The sequence below is a fragment of the Chiloscyllium plagiosum genome, unplaced genomic scaffold (genome assembly GCF_037043375.1).
Source record: "Chiloscyllium plagiosum isolate Xiang-an unplaced genomic scaffold, Cpla_swu_hap1 HiC_scaffold_8, whole genome shotgun sequence".
Lineage (NCBI taxonomy): Eukaryota > Metazoa > Chordata > Chondrichthyes > Orectolobiformes > Hemiscylliidae > Chiloscyllium > Chiloscyllium plagiosum.
Genome location: NW_028270146.1, coordinates 50,806,380 through 50,832,010, shown reverse-complemented (window position 1 = coordinate 50,832,010; position 25,631 = coordinate 50,806,380). Strand labels below are relative to the sequence as shown.

At 41.1% G+C, this 25,631-nt stretch overlaps 1 protein-coding gene across 3 annotated transcripts in view; it reads right to left on the bottom strand.

The window, feature by feature from the left end:
• LOC148149397 (uncharacterized) overlaps positions 1–23,430 on the bottom strand; it is an 86,834-nt gene extending 63,404 nt beyond the window's left edge. For all 3 annotated transcript variants that reach the window (XM_087989816.1, XM_087989818.1, XM_087989820.1), the window contains exon 1: positions 23,217–23,430. The gene's annotated coding sequence lies outside the window, so the exon portion shown is untranslated. The remainder of the gene's footprint in view (positions 1–23,216) is intronic.
• Between the last annotated feature and the right edge of the window lie 2,201 nt (positions 23,431–25,631).

Sequence of the window (25,631 nt, the reverse complement as noted above, 5' to 3'; positions counted from 1 at the left end):
TTTGGGAAAAGGTTTGTAGCTTGGGTGCTCGTTGTTGTGGTTCTGTTTGCCGAGCTGGGAATTTGTGTTGCAGACGTTTCGTCCCCTGTCTAGGTGACATCCTCAGTGCTTAGGAGCCTCCTGTGAAGCGCTTCTGTGATGTTTCCTCCGGCATTTATAGTGCCGGAGGAAACATCACAGAAGCGCTTTACAGGAGGCTCCCAACCACTGAGGATGTCACCTAGACAGGGGACGAAACGTCTGCAACACAAATTCCCAGCTCGGCAAACAGAACCACAATAACAGTAGTAGACTCGCCAACTTTAAGTTCATTTAAATGGTCATTGGATAAACATATGGATGAAAATAGAGTAGTATAGGATAGATGGCTTCAGATTGGTTCCACAGGTTGGTACAACATCGAGGGCCAAAGGGCCTGTACTGCGCTCTAATGTTCTATGTTCTTTAATGGAATAGTGTAGGTTAGATGGGCTTCAGATCAGTTTCACAGGTTGGTGCAACATCGAGGGCCAAAGGGCCTGTACTGCGCTGTATTGTTCTATGTTCCATGTTCTGTTTTGATGTATCAACTAGCTTACTTTAAATAATTAGGAAAAACTTTCTTAATAGTCACATTAGAATGTGAAGCTAAACAGCATGCAGTCGTCACTGGTAGAAATATAAATTATGAATCAACATTACCTGAGAATAACTGCCTGAGGATTATAAATGGTTCTTCTATTTTAGAACTTGTATATATGTAACACATAATAGGGCTTGATTCCCCATCACCAATCATGAATGAGCAAAAACAAGATTAACCTGATGTATGCAATTTACATTCCTAACTCATGTGTCCTCATTTTGCAGTGTACTGATTAATGCAGTTACTCTTAACTTCAAATATTAATGTATGCTGAAATCTAATAACAATGGCAGGACATGGTCATAAATTACGTTTTGGACTTTTGCATTTGTCTTATAGATGCTAGTGAATCTTTCCCTGTATTATTTATGGAAAGTCAGTTTGTGGTTTAGATAGGGAGATGAGGAACACAACAGGCAGTAGGTAGTATGGACATGGGAGATGTGGAGTGGAGCAGTTATGTGGGCTCATGCACTAAGCTATATGGTGCAGAGATCAAGCTGAAGAATAAGTGGAATACAGAAAACATAAAGTCTACTTGGCACTGGCATCAACGCAGTGTAGATTACTAGAAGGCTTTAGTTGCCGAGAGAGAGGAGACAGAAGTATTTTTAGGGTATGAAATAAGAAACAACAGTGTTAACCGGGGAAATATTGGTTGTTTTTTTTTAATGCAATATGAGTGTTGAAAATTTAACCTTTCAGCAGCCTTAAAAAATGACTCTAATATACATTGAACAGAAAGTATTGTACAGATGCCACAAGCTTTTTCCTCATGGGAATGTGATGACATAGTAGTGACATCACTGGATTAGTAATCCAGTAGGCTCGGGTTAATGCTCAAGAGACGTAGGTTCAAATTCCACCACAGCTGATGGAATTTAAAACCAATTAATAAAAATCAAGAAACAAAGACCTGTTTTAACAGTAACCAAGAAAGCATTCCTGATTTTCATTTAAAAGATCATTGGTTCACGAATGCTCTTTAAGGATGGAAATTCGCTGCCCACAGCAACATGATTGAATTTTGAATGGCTTCACAAGCCACTTGATTGAATCAAATTTCAGCAATGACGAAAATGAATGAAACCAGAATGTCTACCCAGTATTGGCCTAGGAACCTGAATTGATAACACAAGCACAGTCCTGTCAATCCATTGAAGCAATATTAAAGATGTAGTATACATGGAATTCCAAAAAAAATTTCCATCAAAGTTAAGGCCCATGGTCGAATGGGAATGAAATCAGTTGCATAATTTACCAAGGGTCCTTAGACCACATTTTCCAACCCCACAATCTCTACTATCTGGAAGGACAAGGTGGCAGATAGGATGCATCTCATCAGGTCCTTGGGGCATAACAGTCTTTATCCCATTAGTTTCCCTAGCACTTTTTCTCAAGTGATTGTTTCCTGGAAAATGCAAAGGCAAACCCAAAGGGTTTATAATTCATGTTTAGAATATATTATTCTCTTACCTCTATCAAGACTTATATTTGACATTGAAAAACATCAGAAAGAGAATAAATAGCTGGATCAGAGCATATCAGAGTCAGCTGGAGCACTTTATACAGATGGCGGTGTTGATCCAGCAGACAGAGTTGCAAATGTAGCAAAGTGTACACATCTGCTAAAATTGGCACACCTTATTTAACTGGCATAATCAACAGGGGCCACGGCAGGAACTAATTATAACTAACCCTCATTCTTTCAACATCGGCAAAACTACACAAACTTTCCTGAAAGCTACAGGCCCCCAAATCTATTAAAATGCATCACTAACAAAATGGCATTGCCGATGACCATGATTTCATTGTCCTAAACTTTGCTGGATTTATACTTTTAGAATTATGATATTATGATTCCCATCTAACTCATGTGCATAAACATGATGATCATTCCTGAAATAATTATGCAGAGTCAAATATTCTATTTACGAATAAATAATGGTTGTAACATATGAAATATGATAAACTATACAAGCACAATAAAGATAGATACTTAACATATTACATTAAAAAGCAATGTCATTAACCAGAAGATAAGATCCAGCATTTCAGTCCTAACGTGGAAACACTCTAGCATATATTATTCCATCCAAAATGTTTGAGTGCTGTTTCAGAGAATATTTGATCATATTTGAATACTGTTTATTTCTTGCTGATTACAAACCCCTGTGCTATTGATTTCTGTAAACCACCTATATTGCAGCTGAACAGAATTTTCTCCTACAACACTCCAAATTGGCAGTAAGGAGAGGCATATATGTTTGGAAGCAGGTGCCTTTTCCCTCCTCATAACAAAGAGAAGAAATCAGTCCCAAATGAACACTCAAGTCAGTCTGAGCAGTACTGCAAAGTCAGACATATTGGGATTTCAAATACTGTGTTGTTGTAATGCTTAGGTTAAATTACATTAAATGTTACAGAACAGAAATCCACTCAAGCATACATTTTTTGCATTGAGTGCCCAGTAGGTGAATTGCTTCACGGAAAATTCTGGGAAGCTATGCTTTAAAAAAAATTTGAATTTTATCCACCTATTCAATACATGTCATTACAGAAGAGAAAGGTCCTGCAGAAGAGAAAAGGATGAACTGGTTATTCATCCCATTCATTCCTTGTTGTGCTTTGTTGCCACGTGGTAGTTACTCCTGTTTTGTTTTTGATAATTAACTCAAAGCAATTATAACATTAGAACTTGCTAAATGCTTCCCATGCCATTTTGTTCCTTTTTTAAAAATATTCATTCATAGGCTGCTAACAAGTTTTAGTTTATTCCCCATTGCAATACCAGCAACCTTTGAAAGCATTCTAAATTCATAGAAAGAGATCCATGTTACAAAATATATGAGGTTAATTGATGTTCAGAATTTGAAACATTTGGTAAAATGTTTTCTATATCAACACTTGGTTACTAAAATGAAGCAATTGTCAGAAACAAGCTGAAAATCTTAAGTTTTAATTTTATTCTAACCACATAGGGTTCGAAATTATTGTTAGAATCTTCTCATTCACAATTAAATTTTTGACTTATTTAAGATTGGAGCAAATCTTTCAGCAATATATGAATGTCTTGGATGTGGTGATAGAAAATATTACAGCCAAATTTTCAGATGACACTAAAATAGGTGGTAAAGAAATTTGCAATGAAGAAATAAGGAATGTACAAACAGATACGAATAAATTAGGTGAATGGGTCAAAATTTAGCAGATGAAGTTTAATGCAGATAGGTGTGATGTAATCCATTTTGGTCAGTGGAATAAAAAGCCAACTTATTATCTCAATGGAGAGAAATGTCAGATTGAAGAGGGATTTGGGTGCCCCCTGCACAGTACTGGTGAGACTGCGCTAGGATTATTGGATACAATTTTGGTCCCTTTACCTGAGGAGAGATGTAGTTGTATTAGAGGCAGTTCAGAGGTGATTCATTAGACTGATTCCAGGGATGAGGGATTTGATTTATGAAGAGAGATTGAGCAGTTTAGGCCTATATGCTCCAATGTTTAGAAAAATGAAAGGAGATCTAATTAAGGTACATAAAATGCTAAAGGCAATTGACAAAGATTTCATAGAATCCTTACAGTTTGGAAGCAGGCCATTTGGCCTATTGAACTCACACCAATTCTTGGAAAAGCATCCCATCCCCCCCCGCCCCCCCCCACCCCCACCCCCACCCCCACCCCCACCCCCAGTACATTAGTCCCGTAATCCCACATTTAACATGATTAATCCATCTAACCTACACATTGCTGTGGACAATTTAGCATGGCCGATCGACCTAACCTCTGCATCTTTAGACTGTGAGAGGAAGCCGGAGTCACCCAAGGGTGGAATCAAACGCAGGTCCCTAGCACTGTCAGGCAGCAGAGCTAACCGCTGGGTCACCATGCCCCCTCTGGAGAGGTTAGTTCCTCATGTGAGGCATTCTAAAACCAGAGGTCATAATTTTAGGATAATGGATAGCAGATTTAAAATAGAGATGAGGAGAAATTATTTAATAGACTTCCTACAGTGTGGAAACAGGCCATTCAGCCCACACTGATCATCCTTGGAGCATTCCATCCAGACCCATCCTATTCCTGTATTTTCTAACTAGCCTACACATCCATGAACACTATAGGCAATTTCGCATGGCCAATCCACCTGACTGGCACATCTTTGGACTGTGGGAGGAAACCCATACAGACACAGGGAGAATATGCAAACTCCACATGGACAGTCACCCAAAGCTGGTATCAAACCTGGGTCCCTGGTGCTGTGAGGCAGCAGTGCTAACCACTGAGCCACTCTACTTCTCACAAAAGGTTGTGAACCTGTGGAATTCACTAGCCCAAAGTATAGTGGATGCTTGGATATTGAATAAATTTATGGGGGAAGTAGGAAGATTGAAAGGTTATAAAAAGCAGACAGCAAAGTAGAGTTGAGGCCGAGATGAGATAAGCCTTGTTTGTATTAAATGGTGGAGCAGACTTGAAGGACTGAATTGACTGTTCCTAGTTCTTATATTCTTATTAGTGTGCAGAAAGTGGCACATATGTACCGTATGGATGTACCCATTTTGTATTCAAAATGAACAGTCAACATTGGTGAGATCATGGGAACTGGTATTAATTTAAAGTGTACACACATGACAAGGGATTTTTGCCTTAAGTGCACTATTAGAAAATATTATCATCTTTCAGAGGAAAGCATGGATCACTTCTTCATTCTTTTGAAAAACTGGTAACAGAGAAGTACATACGCACGCGTGCACACATATGAAGATACCCATGTGTGTATATGCACAGACATGCACAGACACAGACAGACATGCAGTCACACCAAGTAAAATCAGGGGTTAAATTTTCCAATTTGCAATAAAAACGTGGTGGTAAGTCAAGTTCATGGTACCTGGCCAGTCTGTCATGGCTGGGATAATTTTTTTGTGCAACCTTCCACTCTTCACCTCATTAATTATGCAACTGAACTATTGGATGTGTTTTGCCAGAAATCTCAGGGTGAATGACAAAGAAGTGGTTGGCATGGCTGGGATATTCTGGTTTGCATACCTCTGACACTATATTTAGAGACTAGCTGTACACCATTCAGATGCTGCAAACCAGGAACTACCTCTCCAGCTCCAGTGCTTGACTCTAAAATTGTCACAAAGGAAAGGAATGCTCACTCCCTGCTTCCAGGTAAGGAGGTGGAGGTGCTGATGGACGGGAAGTGAGAGGAGGTCAGTCCTTTTTCCAGCTAACTGCCAAAGCAGGCCACATCACTGGTCCCTGCCAGCTGGATCAGAAATTACAGCATGGATCAGTGCTGAGTCCCATGTCTAACAGATACCCAGCAATCCTGCACCACCAGGGTGCCATGTCTAACAGATACCCAACAATGTTGCATTATTAGAGTGTCATGTCGAACAGATACCCAACAATGCTGCACCATCACAGTGCCATGTCTAATGGATACCCAACGATGCTGCACCACAAGTGTGCCATGTCTAACGGATACCCAATGATGCTGCACCACAGGGTGCCATGTCGAACAGATACCCAACAATACTGCACCACCAGGGTGCCATGTCTAATGGATACTCAACAATGCTGCATCACCAGGGTGCCATGTCTAATGGATACTCAACAATGCTGCATCACCAGGGTGCCATGTCTAACGGATACTCAACAATGCTGCACCACCAGGGTGCCATGTCTAATGGATACTCGACAATGCTGCATCACCAGGGTGCCATGTCTAATGGATACTCAACAATGCTGCACCATCAGAGTGCCATGTCTAACGGATAACCAACAAAACTGCACTACCAGGGTGCCATGTTTAACGGATACTCAACAATGCGGCATCACCAGGGTGCCATGTTTAATGCTGTGAAATTTGAAAGGGTTCAGAAAAGATTTCCAAGGATGTTGCCAGACTTGGAGGATTTGAGCTAAAGGCAGAGGCTGAACAGGCTGAGGCTGTTTTCCGTGGAGTGTCGAAGGCTGAGGGGTGACCTTATGGAGGTTTATAAAATCATGAGGGACATAAATAGGGTAAATAGACAAAGTCTTTTGCCTGGGTTGCAGAAGTCCAGAACTAGAGGGCATAGGTTTAGGGTGAGATGGGAAAGATATAAAATAGACCTAAGGGGCAACTTTTTCGCTCAGAGGGTGGTATGTGTATGGAATGAGCTGTTAGAGGAAGTGGTGGAGGTTAGTAAAATCGTAGCATTTAAAAGGCATTTGGATGGGTATATGAATAGGAAGGGTTTGGAGCAATATGGGCCGGGTGCTGGCAGGTGGGACTAGATTGGGTTGGGATATCTGGTCGGCATGGACGGGTTGGACCAAAGGATCTGCTTCCATATTGTGCTCTACACCACCAGGGTGCCATGTCTAACAGATACCCAACAATGCTGCACCACCAGGGTGCCATATCTAAAGGGTGCCCAACAATGCTGTACAACCAGGGTAAGAGCCACCTATCTTTTCCTGCTGCTTTTTACTCAGATGGACAGCACTCATGCTAACTCTGCCACCTTGCAGCACTGTCACCAGAGCTCATGGACGACAGAATTACATGCATTGTGACCACTTGAAGGCAGTCACCAGTTTCATCCTCCCAAGCGACAAACCCTTCCTCTGCACTTCTTACTCACTCAATGGTGACAACTCACCACCTCTCCTGCTCCTGCATCACAAATACTTGCTCTTGCACTCACTTCCATCAGTCTCAATCTCTCCTTGTGTCTCATTACAAATAAAATAATCTCACCCCAGACCAATGTCTCAACAGCGCTTCCCAATGGATCTACTTGTAATCCCCAGACAGCTTGCACTTGATTGGTAAAGGAAGAGAGAATTGGAAGTGGGAGCTAAATCAGGTGAGTTTGAGATTTAATGAAATACAAATAAGTGGAAATAAGGTCAAGGACGAGATTCTGAAGTTGACGTTTAAGACTTGACAAAAAAACTGTGTCTGAATGATAAAAGACTGATTTTTCATTCTTATTCTATTTGTCACCATATTACTTTCACCAAATGAAGGTGTGGAAAATTCTGCCCATTGTCTCCTTATGTGATGTTTGTGGCGTGTGAGCATTGCTGGTCAGGCTGGCATTTACTGCTTATCTGTCTTTGCCCTGGATAAGGTGGTGCTGAGCTGCCTTCTAGAGCCACTGCAGTTTCTCAGAGTTTCAGGGATACCCATAGCATTGTTAGGAAGGGAGTTCCAGTATTTTGACCCAGTGACAATGAGGAAAGGCGATATGGTTCCAAGTCAGGATGGTCTGTCACTTGGAGGGGTCCTTTGAGGTAGTTGCATTCCTATGCGTCTGCTGCCTTTATCATTTTAGGTGGTAGAAGTGGCAGGTTTAGAAGGTTTGGTCAGAGGGGCCTTGATGAGTTACCACAATACATTGTGTAGGTGGTTCACACTGTTACCATTGTGTGTCAGTGGTGAAAGGAGTGAATGTTGAAGGTAGTGAATAGGGTGTCAATCAAGCAGGGTTTTTAACAAATGGAATCGAGCTAGCATATTCCACATGTTTAAACACATGTGAGGCACAATAAAAAGTGACGTCATTCATGCCACTAATGTGCCCTTAAGATTTTTCCTTTTCCTTTCGTTCCCAATGCATCTAAATGCAGGCCTAGGTTCTGCAGCTGGGCTGGAGGGAAGCTGCCTGATAGTAGAAGCCCTGTTGGCCTTGGAGACTATCAAGGTGGCCCCAGTTGTGGATTTGCGTAAAGGGCCCAGACTTGCTGAGTGTGTCCTTGCCAGAGACCAGGGTAGCCTCCTTGGTGGAAACTCCCAAAGGTATGAGGATGACAGGCAAGGTGGAGGTAGAAGGCCCAGCCACCTCTGGAGTATCCTGGGAGGAGATAAGTCAGGTTGTTCCTCTGGCTGTGTGCTTGCTGGTAGGTACCCTGTCCCCTTGTAAGAGGGGAGCAGCTGGAGTGAGGTCAGGGTTCCCCTTGTCAACTTGCCACTCATGCTGCAGACTAATGGATAGAGCCATGGAGTGCTGGTCCTTTTGTATATCCAGCAGACCCTTAGATACTCGGCCTAGCTTGTCACAGCAACTAGAAATCAATCCATACAGGCCGCCAGATGATTGCTTGCCTGAGGCAGCAAGGTTCCCATGGAGTAGCTGCAGCCCTTCAGCTCCTGGGCTATGAGGGCCATTGCCTCCCACACACCTGACTACTGCTCCTGTGTCTCCTTGAACACCCTTATTGGTCAGAGTATTGATTACAGGAGTTGGGAGGTCATGTTGCGGCTGAAGAGGACATTAGTCAGGCCACTTTTGGAATATTGCTTGTAATTCTACTCTCCTTCCTATTGGAAGGATGTTGTGAAACTTGAAAGGATTCAGAAAAGATTTACAAGGATGTTGCCAGAGTTGGAGGATTTGAACTAAAAGGAGAGGCTGAATAGGCTGGGGGACTGTTTTCCCTAGAGCGTTGGAGGCCGAGGGGTGACCTTATAGAGGTTTATATAATCATAAGGGTCATGGATAGGATAAATAGACAAAGTTGAGAACTAGAGAGCATAGGTTTAGGGTGAGAGGGGAAAGATATAAAACAGACCTAAGGGGCAACATTTTCATAGAGGGGGTGGTACATGTATGGAATGAGCTGCCAGAGGAAGTGGTGAAGGCTAGTAAAATTGCAGCGTTTAAAAGGCACTTGAATAGGTATATGAATAGGAATTGTTTGGAGCGATATGGGCCAGGTGCTGGCAGGTAGGACTAGATTGGGTTGGGATTTCTGGTCGGCAGGGAGAAGTTGGACCTGTTTCCATGCTGTACATCTCTATGACTCTATGTGCTCAAAATCTCTTATTGCCAACAGTGTAGTGTTCTACCCTGCCAGGGAGCAGTAAGCACCTGCACTCCAGTAGGCTAGGGCATTACTTTCTCAGCTAGAGGCAGAGATGAGGCAATGAAGTCCTCACTGACTCTCAACTCCTTTACCCGCCACCACTGAGATGACAGTTTCTGAGCTGGTGGGAGCACAGGAGCAGCCTTTCCAATGTCTCTTCTGAGGCCTCTGAACTCTCCTCCTCTGAGGTGCTCGAGGTTCTTCCTTGCAGAGTGGCTAAATTACATGGGCATCCCACTTTTAAGTGCAAGACAGAAAAGAGAGAAACTTCAAGGTTTTGAGTTGTGTGCAATAAATGACACTGACAGTGAAATTAATGGAAGAGCTGTATTTGAATGAACAGTGGTACTCGGTATCCCTGCAGGAGCAATCCCCTGATTCTCCTAAGAGGGCCAGGATTCTTTCCTCATAGGGGATAAGGCACATACGGACACGCATCCCACCACTGCCTGGACCCTTTCTGCCCTATCGCGTGATGTTTTCTTCTGGAATGAGCAAAAGGGAGTGAGGTGAAAGTGGCTGGCACCGAGAGGAAGCAGTCATCAATTTTTATTATGCTTGAAAGATTAAACAGGAGTTTTGCTTTATTCATTCACAAATTAAAGGTAACACTGTCTGGGCCAGCATTTATTGTTCCACAGTGCTGTTTGATAATAAGCCTCAGGATGCCACACCAACGAAATAATTACATTTCTACAATGCATTTTCATGAAAGGCATGTACAACGTGGATGACAATATAAGAGATTGTTGTATCTGGTGTCTTTCTAAATGCTAGAGGTGCTGCCAAATAAGCCTTGGTAACTAGTTGCAGTATATGCCATTTTGTAGATGGTATATACTGTTGCCACAGTGCACTGATAGTGGAGGAAATGGGGGGGTAAAGCCAATCAAGCAGACTTACTTTGTTCAAATTAGCATTGAGATTCTTGAATGTTGTTAAGCGTTGCACTCATCCATGGAAGTAGTGTGCATTCTGACAATCGTGAATTGATTAATCCTGCATTTTGTGTGAAGGACGTACCTGGACAATTTTGTTGGGTTACTGCCAGTGCTGGAACACATTGGTTAGCAGTTTGCTTTGCTCGGGAGTACAAGTTCTCAGCACTGTTGTTGGAATGCGATTCGGGCCTTGTAACTTTTGTTGTCACCATCACATTCAGCTTTTTCTTGCTGTCACATCGTTTTATTTACAGTATGGTTTTAAAACATTAAGTATTTTCATGTCTTTGTTGGATGTAAATGGAAAACTATGGTTAGCATGTGTTGCAAAGGATTTTTTTTGCAATTATGATAGCTTTCCATACTCTTATATTTCAAAGGGATTTAATTCATAAATTGAATGCTTAAATTAATCTTAGCTTATGGTAATTTTGATCTGTTTTGTAAATTTCATCACAGCCTAAAAGTTGATTGATATAGGATGCTTTAAAATCACTGTCTGGATTTTGGTTTTGCTGTCTGGGCCAACAGTTATTGCCCATCCCTCATTGCCCTTGAGAAGATGGCTGAAATCTTGTACAGTTGTACTCCATTTGGTGTAGATATGCCCACAGTGCTATTAGGAAGGGAATTACAAGGTATGGACTAAGTGACACTGACAAAATCGAATAGTTTTTTCAAGTCAGGATGGTGAGTAATCTGCAGGTAATGTTGTTCCCATATATCTGCTCCCCTTGTCCTTCAGATGTTGGTGATTGTGGGTTTAGACAGTGCTGTCTGTGGACCCTTGGTGAAGTTCTGTCATGTATCTCAGATGGTGCACACTGCTGCTACTGAACATTGGTGGTGAATGTGATGCCAAACAAACAGGCTGCTTTATCCCAGATAGTGTCAAGCTTCTTAAGTGTTGCTGGAGCTGCAGTCAGACAGACAAGTAGGGAGTATTCCATCACACTCCTAACTTTTACCTTGCTGTTCAGGTTTCAGGTAGTGAGGAGGTGAGTTATTCACTGTAAAGTTCCTACCCGCTGATCTGATCTTTTAGCCACAGTCTATTGTCCAGTTCAATTTCTGATCAATGGTAATCCCCAGGATATTGAAAATGAAGGATTCAGTAATGGTGATACAATTGAATGTCATGGGGCAATGGTTAGATTATCCCTTGTCAGAAACTATCATTGCCTGGCACTTATGTTGCACAAATGCTACCTGCCATTTATCAGACAAAGCCTTGATATTGTCCAGATCTGTGATAGGGTTAGGATTGTTGCATTTGGGCAAGGAGTGATTCAGTTTCTGAGGAGTTACAAATGTAAGTATCTTGCAAAATTTATGATGTTTATTACTGCACCGTCATCGTCAGCATCGAGTAACATTTCATCTCCAAGGGCAGGTTATTGAAAAGTGCTTTTTTTGTTGTTGTAAAACAAAGTTTACTTCAGGACAAAAGCTGTGATGTCACTAAGAGACCACACGAAGGCCTGAATTGTGAAAAATACTTTAATAGCATATTCACAATGTCGTTTTTCATCCAAATAAAGCTACTGATTTTTGCATACAAAAGTTGTTCTCCTCATTCTGAAGGAGTGAACGTGCATGTTATATTGGTTCCACCCATTCTGTTGATGTCACAAACAGTCCATGAGTGGAGACAAGGTGTTCTACTCTAATGTTTAGAGGGGGCAGATCTGTTTGTACCAGTTCCCTTATATCTTAGTAATTATGTCTGGCTAAAGGTTGTTTTACTTATTGCTATCATGCAATAAGCCTTCTTGTCATCTTAAGAGATATGTCTTTTCCATAGATATTTTGGTATAATCTCTGTCATTAATCACTAGATTAGCCCTAGGTAAAGCAAATATAAATGGAGAATTGGTGACAGCGAATTCTCTCAAACAGACCTTGTTCAGTACTTCATACTGTTGAAGGTGGTAAAAAAACACCAGGTACCCATGGCCATCTTGGAAAATGCCACAAGAATATTTTTAGAATAATAGGATTACTGGGCAAGAAGAGAAAAGAAAATAACCTCACTGTGAACGAATTCCGAATTTGTAACCTTATTTTTGTGTAAGGGCATTGAGCTATTCCCTAATGTGAGCCTTTGAGGCAGTGAGCTTTCAAATAAATCTTTTCTTAAATAAATGAAGCAAGGTTTCACAGTGCTCTGACCATGGTTTAGTCTGTTGCCAATACCAGATTAACTGCTCAGTCTTTAACTTGTTGCTTTTGAGACCCTACTGTGAGTGAATCGGTTGTATTTGTCTATAAAACAGCAGTGACAATAATTTATTAGTTATGAAACTCTTTAGAACATTCTGAAGATTTCAAAGGCATTTCATGATGGGAGTCAACAAAGCAAGTTTCAGTTTGACAAAAAATATCGGCTCAATGTAAATATACACAGCACAAAATGGCAGACCATGGTTGTGTGCTTATTATTCATATTGATAGCTCATTGATAGTTGGTCCGCTAGTGATAGATTTTACTGCAAGGATAAAATATCTCTGTATTCTGGAAGAAAAAATAAGCATATTTTTGTAATGGTGAATGAGGGGTAATTGTTAGCTCGGAGGTAACTCTCCTGCTACACTTTAATTTAGTGCCATAATGTTGTTCAAATCCACCTGCAAGGGCAGAAAGAGCCTCAGTTTAACACCTTTTGCATGAGATACTAAGCAAAGGCTCTGCTGCCTTTTCAGACAGGCACAAAAAATCTTTCTATCCAGCTAAACTGATTTCGAATTCACATTGCTGCCTCCCATGTTGTAAATGTGCAGCTAAACTAAATCTTGAGTAGACAAGAAGGCCGGAAGAGCACAGCAAGCCAGGCAGCATCAGGAAGTGGAGAAATCGACGTTTCGGGTGTAACCCTTCTTCAGGATTTCTCCACCTCTTGATACTGTCTGGCTTGCTGTGTTCTTCCAGCCTCCTGCTTGTCTACCTTGGATTCCAGCATCTGCAGGTTTTTTTTGTCTCAAACTAAATCTTCAGGGGACCAATGCGAAGAGTATTTTGTATGGTCACCCAAAGGGTATATTTGCTATATATTCTTTTTCAGTTGGGATCTACAGGGCCTGTTTTGTCGAATGTAGTAGAAGCAAACCTCAAGGTGAACAGAATAGACCTTGAGGCATGATATATTTTATCACATGGCAGCAATAAATATGAATGTTGGTGTCATGGACATTGTAAAAACACTATGATGAGACCTTTAAAGTGGATTTGTCTCCTTCAAGATCCAGGGTTCTTCCGCCTTTCCCTCCCCACATCTTTACTGAATCATCAAATTGGTTGAGTTTAATGTCGTCTTCAGCATTAAGTCTTTCAGAACCACTATCTTACACATCACTTGACCCCATAATCCTGTCTGTGCTCACTTCCCATGGTTTCAAAAAACAGTACTCATCAGGAATTAGGCATCCTTCAAAGTGAATCTTGACAATGTTTATACAATCAAACACTGTTATAACAAATCTCCAACATTTTCATTCAATTCAAATTCCCAGCTAAACTCACTGAAGTTTAATTGACCTGAACGTTTACAGCAGTTCAAAAATATTTTACTGGTGCTGTCCTAAATAATTCAAAAACCATAACGTAGGACATAGGACAATAAAGGAGTTTGTATAAACCCAAATTCTCATCATGCCAATAAATGCGACAGCACAGAGAAAATAGGGACCGAGCACTTCTGTAGAGTTTGAAAAAAACTTTGTGGAATCAGTCTCAGTGTTGTGATTGGTTGTCCAAGTATCATGAGAATCTTGTAACAATCGGATTGCTGATTACAGAACACTGACTTTCACATTCTTCTCTTTGAAGGTCCTGCCTTGCTTGCTGATATGACTAAACATTATTTTAGGAATAAATCAGTTCTGTAAATTATTTAGGTCAGAAATGTGTTAAAATTTTCATTTAAATTGGAAACTTTTTACAATGATGGTTTGAGTTGCCTCTAGTGTGTATCAGTAATGCATAAACTGCAGTTTACAATTTTCTCACAAGCACTCAGACCAACAAAGAACAATACTGTGAGCAAATACCCAGAACATGTCGCCCTGTTGTATGAAGTTGGTGAAAATAGACATGTTCGCCATTAATGAGCGCAGATGGGTTACAGTTCAGAGATTTCCTTTTCAACAAATTACTATTTGTTCCAATATCTTTGCCTAATTCCTACGAATGTAGGACTGAATTTGTCTTTTGAATATCTGGTCGAAAGTTACCAGCATTCCCGGTTATCCAATCCATTCTGCAGGGAGCTTTCTAAGACTGTTCAAATACAGAGGAAAAAAATCATAATCCAACCATTCTGGTCATTATAAATGATCAAGACACTGTGGAATGCATTATAATCAAGGCAATATATATAATGCAACACTGTATTACCTTCAAACTTCAGGATATTAAAGAAAAAAATGTTTTAAAGCACAAGTATAGTGGCAATTATCGCCTTGGCAGTTCTTGCATTCACCACAATTTGCATATTTATGCACCACCCTGTGATGTTCCATTGAATATACTGAGCAGTGAGATGTAAGAACAATTAAGGTGGGAAACAGGATGTTTGCTTTCAAAACTTTCACTCTCCACTCACATAGAAAATAGCTTTTCTGACAAAAAGCAAAACCAAATATTGACTTTTGGTGTTAAAAATGAAATAAAATATTGCAAAGGTGTTTTTGTTTAATGGAAGCTGTGCTCCAGTTTAAGGGCATTACATGCCTTTCTGTTGCAGTATTTCTTTAACAAGAGTTTCTCTTCTGGAGTGAAAACATATTTAAAAAATCAAATTTTAATCAACCTATTCAGAGATGTTATGATACGAGACTTAAACTCAAAACTTCTGACCCAGAGATAGAGACACTACCACTGTGCCACAAAACCTTTACTTATGGCATAGAAAAGCAAAATACTGTAGATGCTGGAAACCTGAACTAAAAATAGAAAATGCTGAAGAAACTCAGGAGGTCTGGCATTTGTAGAGAGAGAAAAACAGAGTTGACATTTTGAGTTTGCTATGACTTATTCAGAAAGCATACATTACATTTAAAATGATATTCTACACATGACAATAATTTTCCAAGTATAATGTGTATTTTCCTGACTTTTTTCCTTTTACTGGAATACATAGATCACATGCTTCTCTGATCAGTTGGCAAACGAGGAAGTATAAACACTTGCGCGAGATGACAGCTACTTGTTTCACACTTGTAGCACACCAGCTGTTTTAATGGTCAGCTGGTGGCCATCATTTGTAACTGATTAGTCACACCCCTGGAATAATGACAAGATCTGTGTGATTATTGTCTATGATATGTTTAAAGCTTAACATTCAATGACATCTTAAAGTGTAGAGGGCCAGCATCCATAATTCCCAAGTAGGCCCTTTGCACTATGTGCTATACAACGAGTCTTTGGCCAAATCTTCAGCTAACCAAGCTTTTTCATGTTCATGAATGATCAGTCCTGAGGCCACCTGATTATTTTAGGAGAATATTTTCTTTGAATGTGATATATCATGGCATCTTTATCCCATCTCCATATGCTCTGAGCATGACAATGAAACAATTGTTTGCATTGTCAGTTGACCTTAAGGTGATCATTTTTTCTCGTTTGATAGCCATGGTTTGACTGAATACAATGTCAGACTTCAGGGGTGCCTGATCCAAGTTGGCAACATGAGATACACTGCATTGATGATGATTTTGTACCCTTATATATAAAACAATGGAACTCACATAGCCTTTTATCAAAATCATTAGGAATGCAATGCATGACTGAAGCACATCAACGTATGAATACGTAATTCCATTTTGGGCATGTTTTAAAGGTGCTATGGGGATACAATGATTTTGTGATAGAAAGGGGACTCAAACCAAATTTCCGTCATACTGATAGTATATCTATTAGCTTAACATTGATGAGTATATACCAGAAGTTGCTCATCAAACCCAAGATACTGAGCCTTTGTTTCATGTTCGTGGCTTTGGCTAATTTAGGACTTTACACCGTGAGTTTCACCAAAGTTTAACACTTACTTGATTAACATTGAATATCTGATTTGTTGGCATGGTTTTCAGTAACAACTAGCCTATGTTTGAAAGTTGCAATGTGAACGTAGTAAAAAGAGTCACCAATGTGTGTTCCACTAAACTGACCATCGAACACTACCAACACATTCAATATACTTGAATATCACAAGTTTTGCTTGATCTAGGAGTTGAGTTGGGCACTTAACAAGCTAGAGTGGGAACAGACCTTTGAGCTTAGTTGGTTTGTTCACAAATTTTGCCAATAAAGGATTATTTTGACAACAATGTTGCAAGCATTCAATTGCGCATATTGCATATAGAAACATAGGATATCGGTGCAGAAGTAGGCCATTCAGCCCTTCGAGCCTGCACCACCGTTCAATACGATCAGGGCTGAACATGTAATCTCAGTATGCCTGAAACCCTCGATCCCTTTAGCCACAAGGGCCACTCAAGCCGGTGGGAGAGACTTCCACAGGTTCACAACTCTCTGAGTGAAGAAATGTTTCCTCATCTCAGTCCTGAATGGCCCAACCCTTATTCTGACACTGTGACCCCTCGTTCTGGACTTACCCAGAATCGGGAACATTCTTCCCACATCTAACCTGTGCAGTCCCATCAGGATTTTGTATGTTTCTAAGAGATCCCCTCATTCTTCTAAATTCCAGCGAATACAAGCCCAGTCGATCCAGCCTTCCCTCATATATCCGTCCTGCCATCTCAGGAAGCAGTCTGGTGAACCTTTTGCTGGACTCCCTCAGTCGCAAGAATGTCCTTCCTCAGACTTTCTTCACCAATGCATATGGTTTCAGAGCAAATTTTACTTTTTGCCGATGCAATACATGGTGCGCATTATATTGTGGTCATATTTACCATATGAAACTTGTAATTATGCATTCAGATCTGGATGTATAAGATTCCATAACAATTTTTCAACAAGAGGGGAATTGTCCCTCAGTGTTCTGGCCAATGTCCTTCAACAACTATCACTAAAACAAATTATACAGAAATTATTTCATTTGCTTTATTTCATTATTTGTTGAAATCTGCTGTGTGCAAATTGATTGCAATATTTCTCTTAATTGTAACAGGAATTATATTTCACAAACCATAAAGCACTTGGAGATAATCTGAGGCTGTTAAAAAAACCTTTATAAACAGTTCAATTTGTAAAATAAAGAACATTTCATTCTAGAGCTGACAAGCATTTCCAACAATGATTACAATAGGACAAAAGTCTATTTGCCTTAGAAGCTGAAAATCTGAAATTCAAGCAAAAAAGGCTGGCAAAGCTCAGGTAAGGGTCCAACTATAGAGAGTGAAACAAAGTCAGCGCTTCAGGTGAGTGATTTTCAAGTCTTACAGAAGACCATCATTCTGAAAAAGCTTAAAAATGTGTTGCTGGAAAAGCATTTTAACCTACTGCGAATCCTCTTGCAAGGATGCCTTCCTTTAAGAAGCTCTCCTCCCCCTTTTCCAGCAACACATTTTTAAGCTCTGATCTCCAGCATCTGCAGTCCTCACTTTCTCCCATCATTCTGAAAAGCCCTAAACAGCAATGCAAAGCAGAAAAGCCAGTAGCTGTCGTGGTCCAGAGCACTGAGTAGAAAAGGGAGTCGATCTATTGCTATATGGCACTATGCTACAGACAGTCATAGAGTCATAGAGATGTACAGCATGGAAACAGACCCTTCAGTGCACCCCGTCCACGCCGACCAGATATCCCAACCCAATCTAGTCCCACCTGCCAGCACTTGGCCCATATCCCTCCAAACCCCTCCTATTCATATACCCATCCAAATGCCTCTTAAATGTTGCAATTGTACCAGCCTCCACCACATCCTCTGTATCACCCTCTGCGTGAAAAAGTTGCCCCTTTTATATCTTTCCCCTCTCACCCTAAACCTATGCCCTCTAGTTCTGGACTCCCCAACCCCAGGGAAAAGACTTTGTCTATTTATCCTATCCATGACCCTCATAATTTTGTAAACCTCTATAAGGTCACTCCTCAGCCTCCGACGATCCAGGGAAAACAACCCCAGCCTGTTCAGCCTCTCCCTGTAGCTCAGATCCTCCAACCCTGGCAACATCCTTGTAAATCTTTTCTGAACCCTTTCAAGTTTCACAACATCTTTCCGATAGGAAGGAGACCAGAATTGCACGCAATATTCCAACAGTGGCCTAACCAATATCCTGTACAGCTGCAACATGACCTCCCAACTCCCTGTACTCAATACTCTGACCAATAAAGGAAAGCATTCCAAACTCCTTCTTCACTATCCTATCTACCTGCGACTCTACTTTCAAGGAGCTATGAACCTGCACTCCAAGGTCTCTTTGTTCAGCAACACTCCCTAGGACCTTGCCATTAAGTGTATAAGTCCTGCTAAGATTTGCTTTCCCAAAATGCAGCACTTCACATTTATCTGAATTAAACTCCATCTGACACTTCTCAGCCCATTGGCCCATCTGGTCCAGATCCTATTGTAATCTGAGGTAACCCTCTTCGCTGTCCACTACACCTCCAATTTTGGTGTCATCTGCAAACTTACTAACTGTACCTCTTATGCTCGCATCCAAGTCATTTATGTAAATGACAAAAAGTAGAGGGCCCAGCACCGATCCTTGTGGCACTCCACTGGTCACAGGCCTCCAGTCTGAAAAACAACCCTCCGCCTCCACCCTCTGTCTTCTACCTTTGAGCCAGTTCTGTATCCAAGTGGCTAGTTCTCCCTGTATTCCATGAGATCTAACCTTGCTAATTAGTCTCCAATGGGGAACCTTGTCGAACGCCTTACTGAAGTCCATATAGATCACATCTATTGCTCTGCCCTCATCAATCTTCTTTGTTACTTCTTCAAAAAACTCAATCAAGTTTGTGAGACATGATTTCCCATGCACAAAGCCATATTTACAGCATCTATTCACAGCTTACACAGCAAATACTCTGCATATGCTTCAACTGAATGACCATGTCAGAAATTCAAAGGGGGTGACAGTCCTTAGTGGAATATAGGGAATCTATGGTCAGTCCGGGAGTGCACCTCACTCAGTCAAGAGTTTTGTCTGATTCCAGTGCAGGGGTTTGGCTGTGGCTGGTGGTTAGTTCTACCAGAATCCAGGGATCCACAAACTAGCAGTATGGGAATTGGGCCACACTTTACCCTGCCGGTCAAGTGCAATCACTATAGGGTTTATGTGTATTTCCTTCAGCTGCTATGCAGACATCAGTTTGGGATGAGTCAATTTTTCCAGCATTGACACAAAAGATTTGACTGTGATGGCTGTGATGATGAAGGGGCAGGAGAGACAATGTTCCCATTGAGTGAGTAGAAAGTGCAGACAGAAAGAGGGGTTGGCAGTTTCAGAGGATGAGGTGAGAGCTATTGACTGGACATGATGCAACAGTGAGACTGGGAATCCATGAGCCTTGCTAAGAGCTATGTGCAATGGCAGAATCGGGGTGAGTGGTGGGCTTGTGAGTGTGAGGTAGCGAGAAAATAGTGGTACTTATTCTTACAAAGCACAGACTATCACTTACTTCCTTTAAAATAAGCTATTTGCATTATTCTTGAGTTGAAAAGTAAAGGTTGTATGAAAGAAGGTGACACAAGACATGGTGAACTAGACATTATGACTCTCACTTGAAAAAACACTTAGCCAAAAATATTGAGACCATTGGATTCCTTCATACTATAGACATGGTGTTGTTAACCTTTACACAGATATGTATGCACCGGAATTCCAATAGTGTGGCCAATTCTAAAGTATACTAACCTGTTGATTTATGTTATGAATGAGGATTTCAATGAGTTTTTTCATACAAGAGGAAGTTTCTCCATTCCAGTAGAATGATGCATGTAAAAGTCGCATCTTCAATAATTTAATGTAAATAGGGTGATTTTCATATAAAGGATATAAGTCCTGAAATGCCTATTAATTATACCAGCACCTCCTTGGCAATAAAGAATCATAGACTTTTATGGTATTGAAAAAGGCCATTTGACCCATCATATCTGTACTGGACATATCAGGATAATGTTTTTGTATCATCATTACACATCTCGCCATCTTTAACAGCAAATTTTCCACCATGCCGCCCTGAGGTTAGCACTGCTGCCTCACAGAGCCAGGGACCCAAGTTTGATTCCAGCCTCGGGCGACTGTGTGTGTAGAGTTTGCACATTCTCCCTGTGTCTGCGTGGGTTTCCTCCAGCTGCTCCGGTTTCCTTTCACAATCCAAAGATGTGTAGGTCAGGTGAATTGGTCATGCTAAATTGCGCAGAGTATTCAGGGATGTGTAGGTAAGGTGCTAAATGTAGTGTAATGGGGACTGATTGTGTGGGTTACTCTTTGGAGGGTCGGTATGGACTTGTTGGGCTGAAAGGCCTGTTTCCAAACTGTAGGGATTCTATGATTCTATTTCCAGAGAGCAAATGTTTAGGCTCCATTCCCAAATTTATTTTTATTCATCTGTGGGGTGTGGGCATCAATGGCTAGGTCAGCATTTGTTGCCCATCCCTAAATGGACTGGAGAAGTTAGCAATCAGCTGCCTTCTTGAACTGCTGCAGCTCTTGATATGTAGAGACTATCGTGTAGGGAGTCCCAAAATGTTCATCCAGTGACAGTGATGGAACCACAAAGGGGTTCCAGGTCAGCATAATGTGTGACTCTCACCGGGGGGGTGGATGGGTTGCAGAGGAGATTGTGCAGATGATCGTGTTCCCTTTATTCTTCCAGGTAGTACAAAGGAAGCCCTCAGAATCTGCTTCAAAACCATTACTCAAAATGTTCAGTATTTTCATACATACACCCTAGGGAAATGGACTGCCTTTATAAACCGCACGAGACTGAGTGCTCAGTTCCCTTTTGATTGATGCTAGGCATGTTTCAGTCTACATCCTCTTGACACAACAAACTTCTTTTTGCATCCAAATTGCCTTGACTTTCAACATGAAAGGCACTGAGTCATTAGTCTGAAGAATAAATTGCCAAATTAATCAGCACAAGCATAATGTGAACATTCACTACTTCAGCATGAACGTTACCCCAGCAATCTATCACAACCTGTTTAGGTGAACACCCACTCTGTGTCTATATGTATCAAGATCACCGCTTACCGTTGTAAACTTTTCCGGATCAATCCCAAATATTATTTTCATAATCTGATGAAAGCAGTTTGCATCTTTGAAGCAAGGATCAACAGCTCAGATGATAATGATTATTTATAATGGTTTCCCCAGGCTATGCCAATTGTTCCAGTCACGTCACTGGGAGACTGCCATTATCAAGGTTTTCCACTGGTAGGAGCAAACACAGTGTTCTCCACATAAATAACAAATATCCTGAGCTGACAGCTCACTGGTCACCATTCACTTACAATCCCTGGAAAACCAGATCATCTTTGACATGTTTTACACATCCTCTGTTCCATGCAGGTTTTCTGCAAAGTCTGACCCCAAGAGGTCATGTGCCCCTTCCATTTGAACCTTAATATGTCCCCCTCACCTTACCTGGCCAGGGGAGCTCAACCCAGCCAGTTAGCTTTAATGCCTTTTTTTTAAAATTAAGCTCCACATTCACTTTCAGGGGTAAAGTTTTGGAAAGTCAGCAATAAAAATGAAATAACCTAAATGCTAGGAAGGGTATTGTGGTGGTGCGATAGTGTCAAGTCCCACTTGTGCCTCTAGTGTGTCATAACAGATTATAAGGTGATTAGAAAATCCGTACATTCTACAAATCAAGGCTTACAGAGTGAAGCTGGAGCAGGGTGCATGTGATATGAAGAGAGTGAGGGGTGAAGGAAAATGGGTAATCGACCGGGATTGAGGTGGGTAAGTGAGAGAGGAGATGTGAGGAGGAGAAGGGTGGGGTCAGACGGTTGGGAATTTAAAAGGCCAGAAGATTTATGCTGCTTGGGGGAAGGTTAGAAAGCCGAGGAGTGAGTGAGTGAGTGAGTGTAAGGGAGTGTGTGAGAGTGTATGTTTGTGCTGGTGGGGCTGGAGACCAAGGGGAATAAAGAGTGGGAAGTTAGAAAGCCAGGAGGTTAAAGAATGATGGAGGTGTTAGCAAGAGGGAAGTTGAAGAACAGGGAAAGTTGGAGAGTGAGGTGGGTTGAGGGGTGGATGCGTGGGGAAAACCTGGTGTCAACACTTGCTTGTTTCTCCCTCCTTTCATCTTGAGTCTTTGACCTTGTTTAAAACAGTATGCAGCCCCCTTCTCTGCAGTGTGGGGTTGCCCCAGCAGCAGCTGAGCTGGGGCCAGGGGTGGGGGCGAGGTGACTGTACTTCATTTCACTTTTCATAAGCTGCATTTGTAAACTGTAAGGACTTGGCACAGACAAACCAAAATGCTGGAAATTATAAATGTTCATGCCATTTTAAATTATCTGAAAACTGTTTGACTTAACCTGGGAACATACCAAAGAATACTTAAAAATTCAACAATGTTCATGTTTGTATATAAGTTACTGCATGTTTTCTGCCTGTTAAAAGGCAAAGCTTTTCAAACAATCAAGTTGTTCCAATAAACTGACAGTCAAGTGGCCATTTAAACAGAACCTTTGATTGAAGGGAATAAATTGAGATTTTCTTCCTTTCACAGGATTCATGATATAACAGAACAGCTACAATCTACTGATTGCAGAGTCAACAAAGTGGTCTTGCAAAATTATACCACATTCTTCATCACCACTGGAAATCCAATTCAGCTTAATGACAGTTATTTCTTGAAGTTTACTCACCATTGTTATCATCGAATTACCAAGAAAGCAGCTAGCCATCTGCAAATGCAACTCATCCAGTCCCCGATCTTTTCCCTATAACTGTGCAAACATTTTCTTTTCAAGATCATCAATAAATTGTTTGTTGAAAGCCGCAACTATATCTGTCTCCATCCTAGTCACAGGCATTCCAGATCCTAACCACTCATTGCTTACAACAGATTTATTTTTCTTTTTTTAAGTTTAGAGTCAGTCCCCTCCCTAACACAAAATGGAAAATCCTTCACACTGCTCCAGCTCCCTCAGAGGCAGCTCTCAGGGTGAACAGGATGTCTGACACTCCTGTTGGTTTTTCTTTTTTTGTTGTTTGTTAGAGTGAACAGGATGTCTGACACTCCTGTTTATTCATACAACAGGTTTATCTAGTCTTGCTTTATTCTTAGCTGAAAATGTGTTGCTAGAAAAGAAAAGCAGCAGGTCAGGCAGCATCCAGGGAACAGGAGAATCGACGTTTCGGGTATAAGCCCTTCTTCAGGAATTTATTCTTAACCAATCACCTCACATTAGTATCATCTGGACTGCTAGGTGCTTCCATCCAAACACGTAAACAGAACAATTACCAAATATAACCAGAAACCAGACTGTCGGGCTGCCCTACCATTTTAGAGAGAGACAGAGAGAAAGAGAGGAGAGTAACCTCTCCTTAGGACATCAGCTGGTTTAGGAATTGAACCCATGAGTTGGTACTACTCTGCAGCACACACCAGCCATTCAGTCTGACCAAGGGGTTCTACACAGTAATAGCCCTTCAAGACATTAAGGCAGAAAGACCTTAGACAGGGAGTGATTGGAGTATGGACTCTGTGGAGCGTTGAACCATCTTCCTGGCCCTTCTTGCCCGACAGGCAGTCACAGATTCCATCTCTGACTGCAAACCTTTCAATGTAGAGTGCACTTGCATGTCTATAAACAGGCTATCCACAAAGATGCATTGGGATATAGACAGATTAAGCAAGTGGGTAAAAACTTGGCAAATGGAATATTATAGGAAAACGTGAAATTTCAGCAGGAAGAATAGAGGAGCTGAATATTAGTTAAGCAGAGACTGCAGAAAGCTACAGCACAGGGGGATTAGGGAGCTCTTGTCCATGAATCACAAAAAGCTAGTATCTAAGCTCATAAGGCAATAGACAACGAAGATGGAACATTGGCCTTTCTTGCAAAGGAAATGGAGAAAAAACATAGTGAAGTCATGCTAAAACTATCCAAAACACCAGTAAGTCCAAACTTCGAATTGTCTATAGAGTTTTGGTCCCCTTATCCAAGGAAATAAATATTGGCATTGGAGACAGACTCGGGAAGGTTCAATAGATTGATCCTGGGTATGTAAGTCTGTTGGCTAAAGATAAATTGAGTAAGTTGGGTCTGTAGAAGAATAGAAGTGATCTTATTTTAAAAAAAACAAGATTCTTTGTGGACTCGACAAGGTAGGCTTGCAAAAGTTATTTCCGCTTGTGGGAAAGTTGAGGACCAGAGAGTATTATCTCAAAGTAAGGGGTGACCCATTTGGGAAAGAAAGAGAATACTCAGAGAGTAGTGAATTTGTGGAATCTTTATCACAGAAGGCTGTAAAGACTGACTCATTATCATATTCTTGACGGGGATAATAAGGGAATCAAGGCTTATGGGGAAAAGGTAGGAAAGTGGAATTGAGGATTATCGGTTCAGCCCTTGATCTCAATGAGTGGGGAGGAGAATCAATGGATTGAACGGTCTATTTATGATTTTATGGTTTTATTTTCATGAACCTCAGCTTCAGGAATGCATGGTAGCACTCAATAATATCTCATCCTTCAATGATCTGACAGACGATTATTGATTTGGAACATTAACACTGCTTCTCTCTGCACAGATGCTGCCTCTCGTACTGAGTATTTCCAGCATTTTCTGTTTTCCTTCTCTCTGTAGCATGTTTCTTTTTGCTATAATTATTTTAATTATGCAGTGCCATAATATTTGCCAGACCTTTATAGTTGAGGAATTCTTGACAAACAAGCTGTCTCGCCAACTGAGTGTACCAACATGTAGATTAAAGCCATTGGAACAGCCAAAATGGGGCCTGTCAGTACTAACTCAAGTGGTCCTCATGAGTTTGTGTTTCCTGCCTGTATGACTCATGCCCTACCCTTCCCCTTCTGACGAATATTGGAACTGTCTGAAGTGGGAGCAGAATTTTGCATCCTTGTCCTGCCCATCAATATTAAAGATTCGTGAAATCTTTATCACTATGCAAACAGCTAGTTCAATTACTGTGCATTAAATATACACAATAGATCTACTCCCTTTCAATTCAATAAACATCCCTACTCAAGTTAAAGTCTGTTGTGACATTCTTGCCCATGCGAAAAGAAGTCACAGTGCACTTTTACTACCATT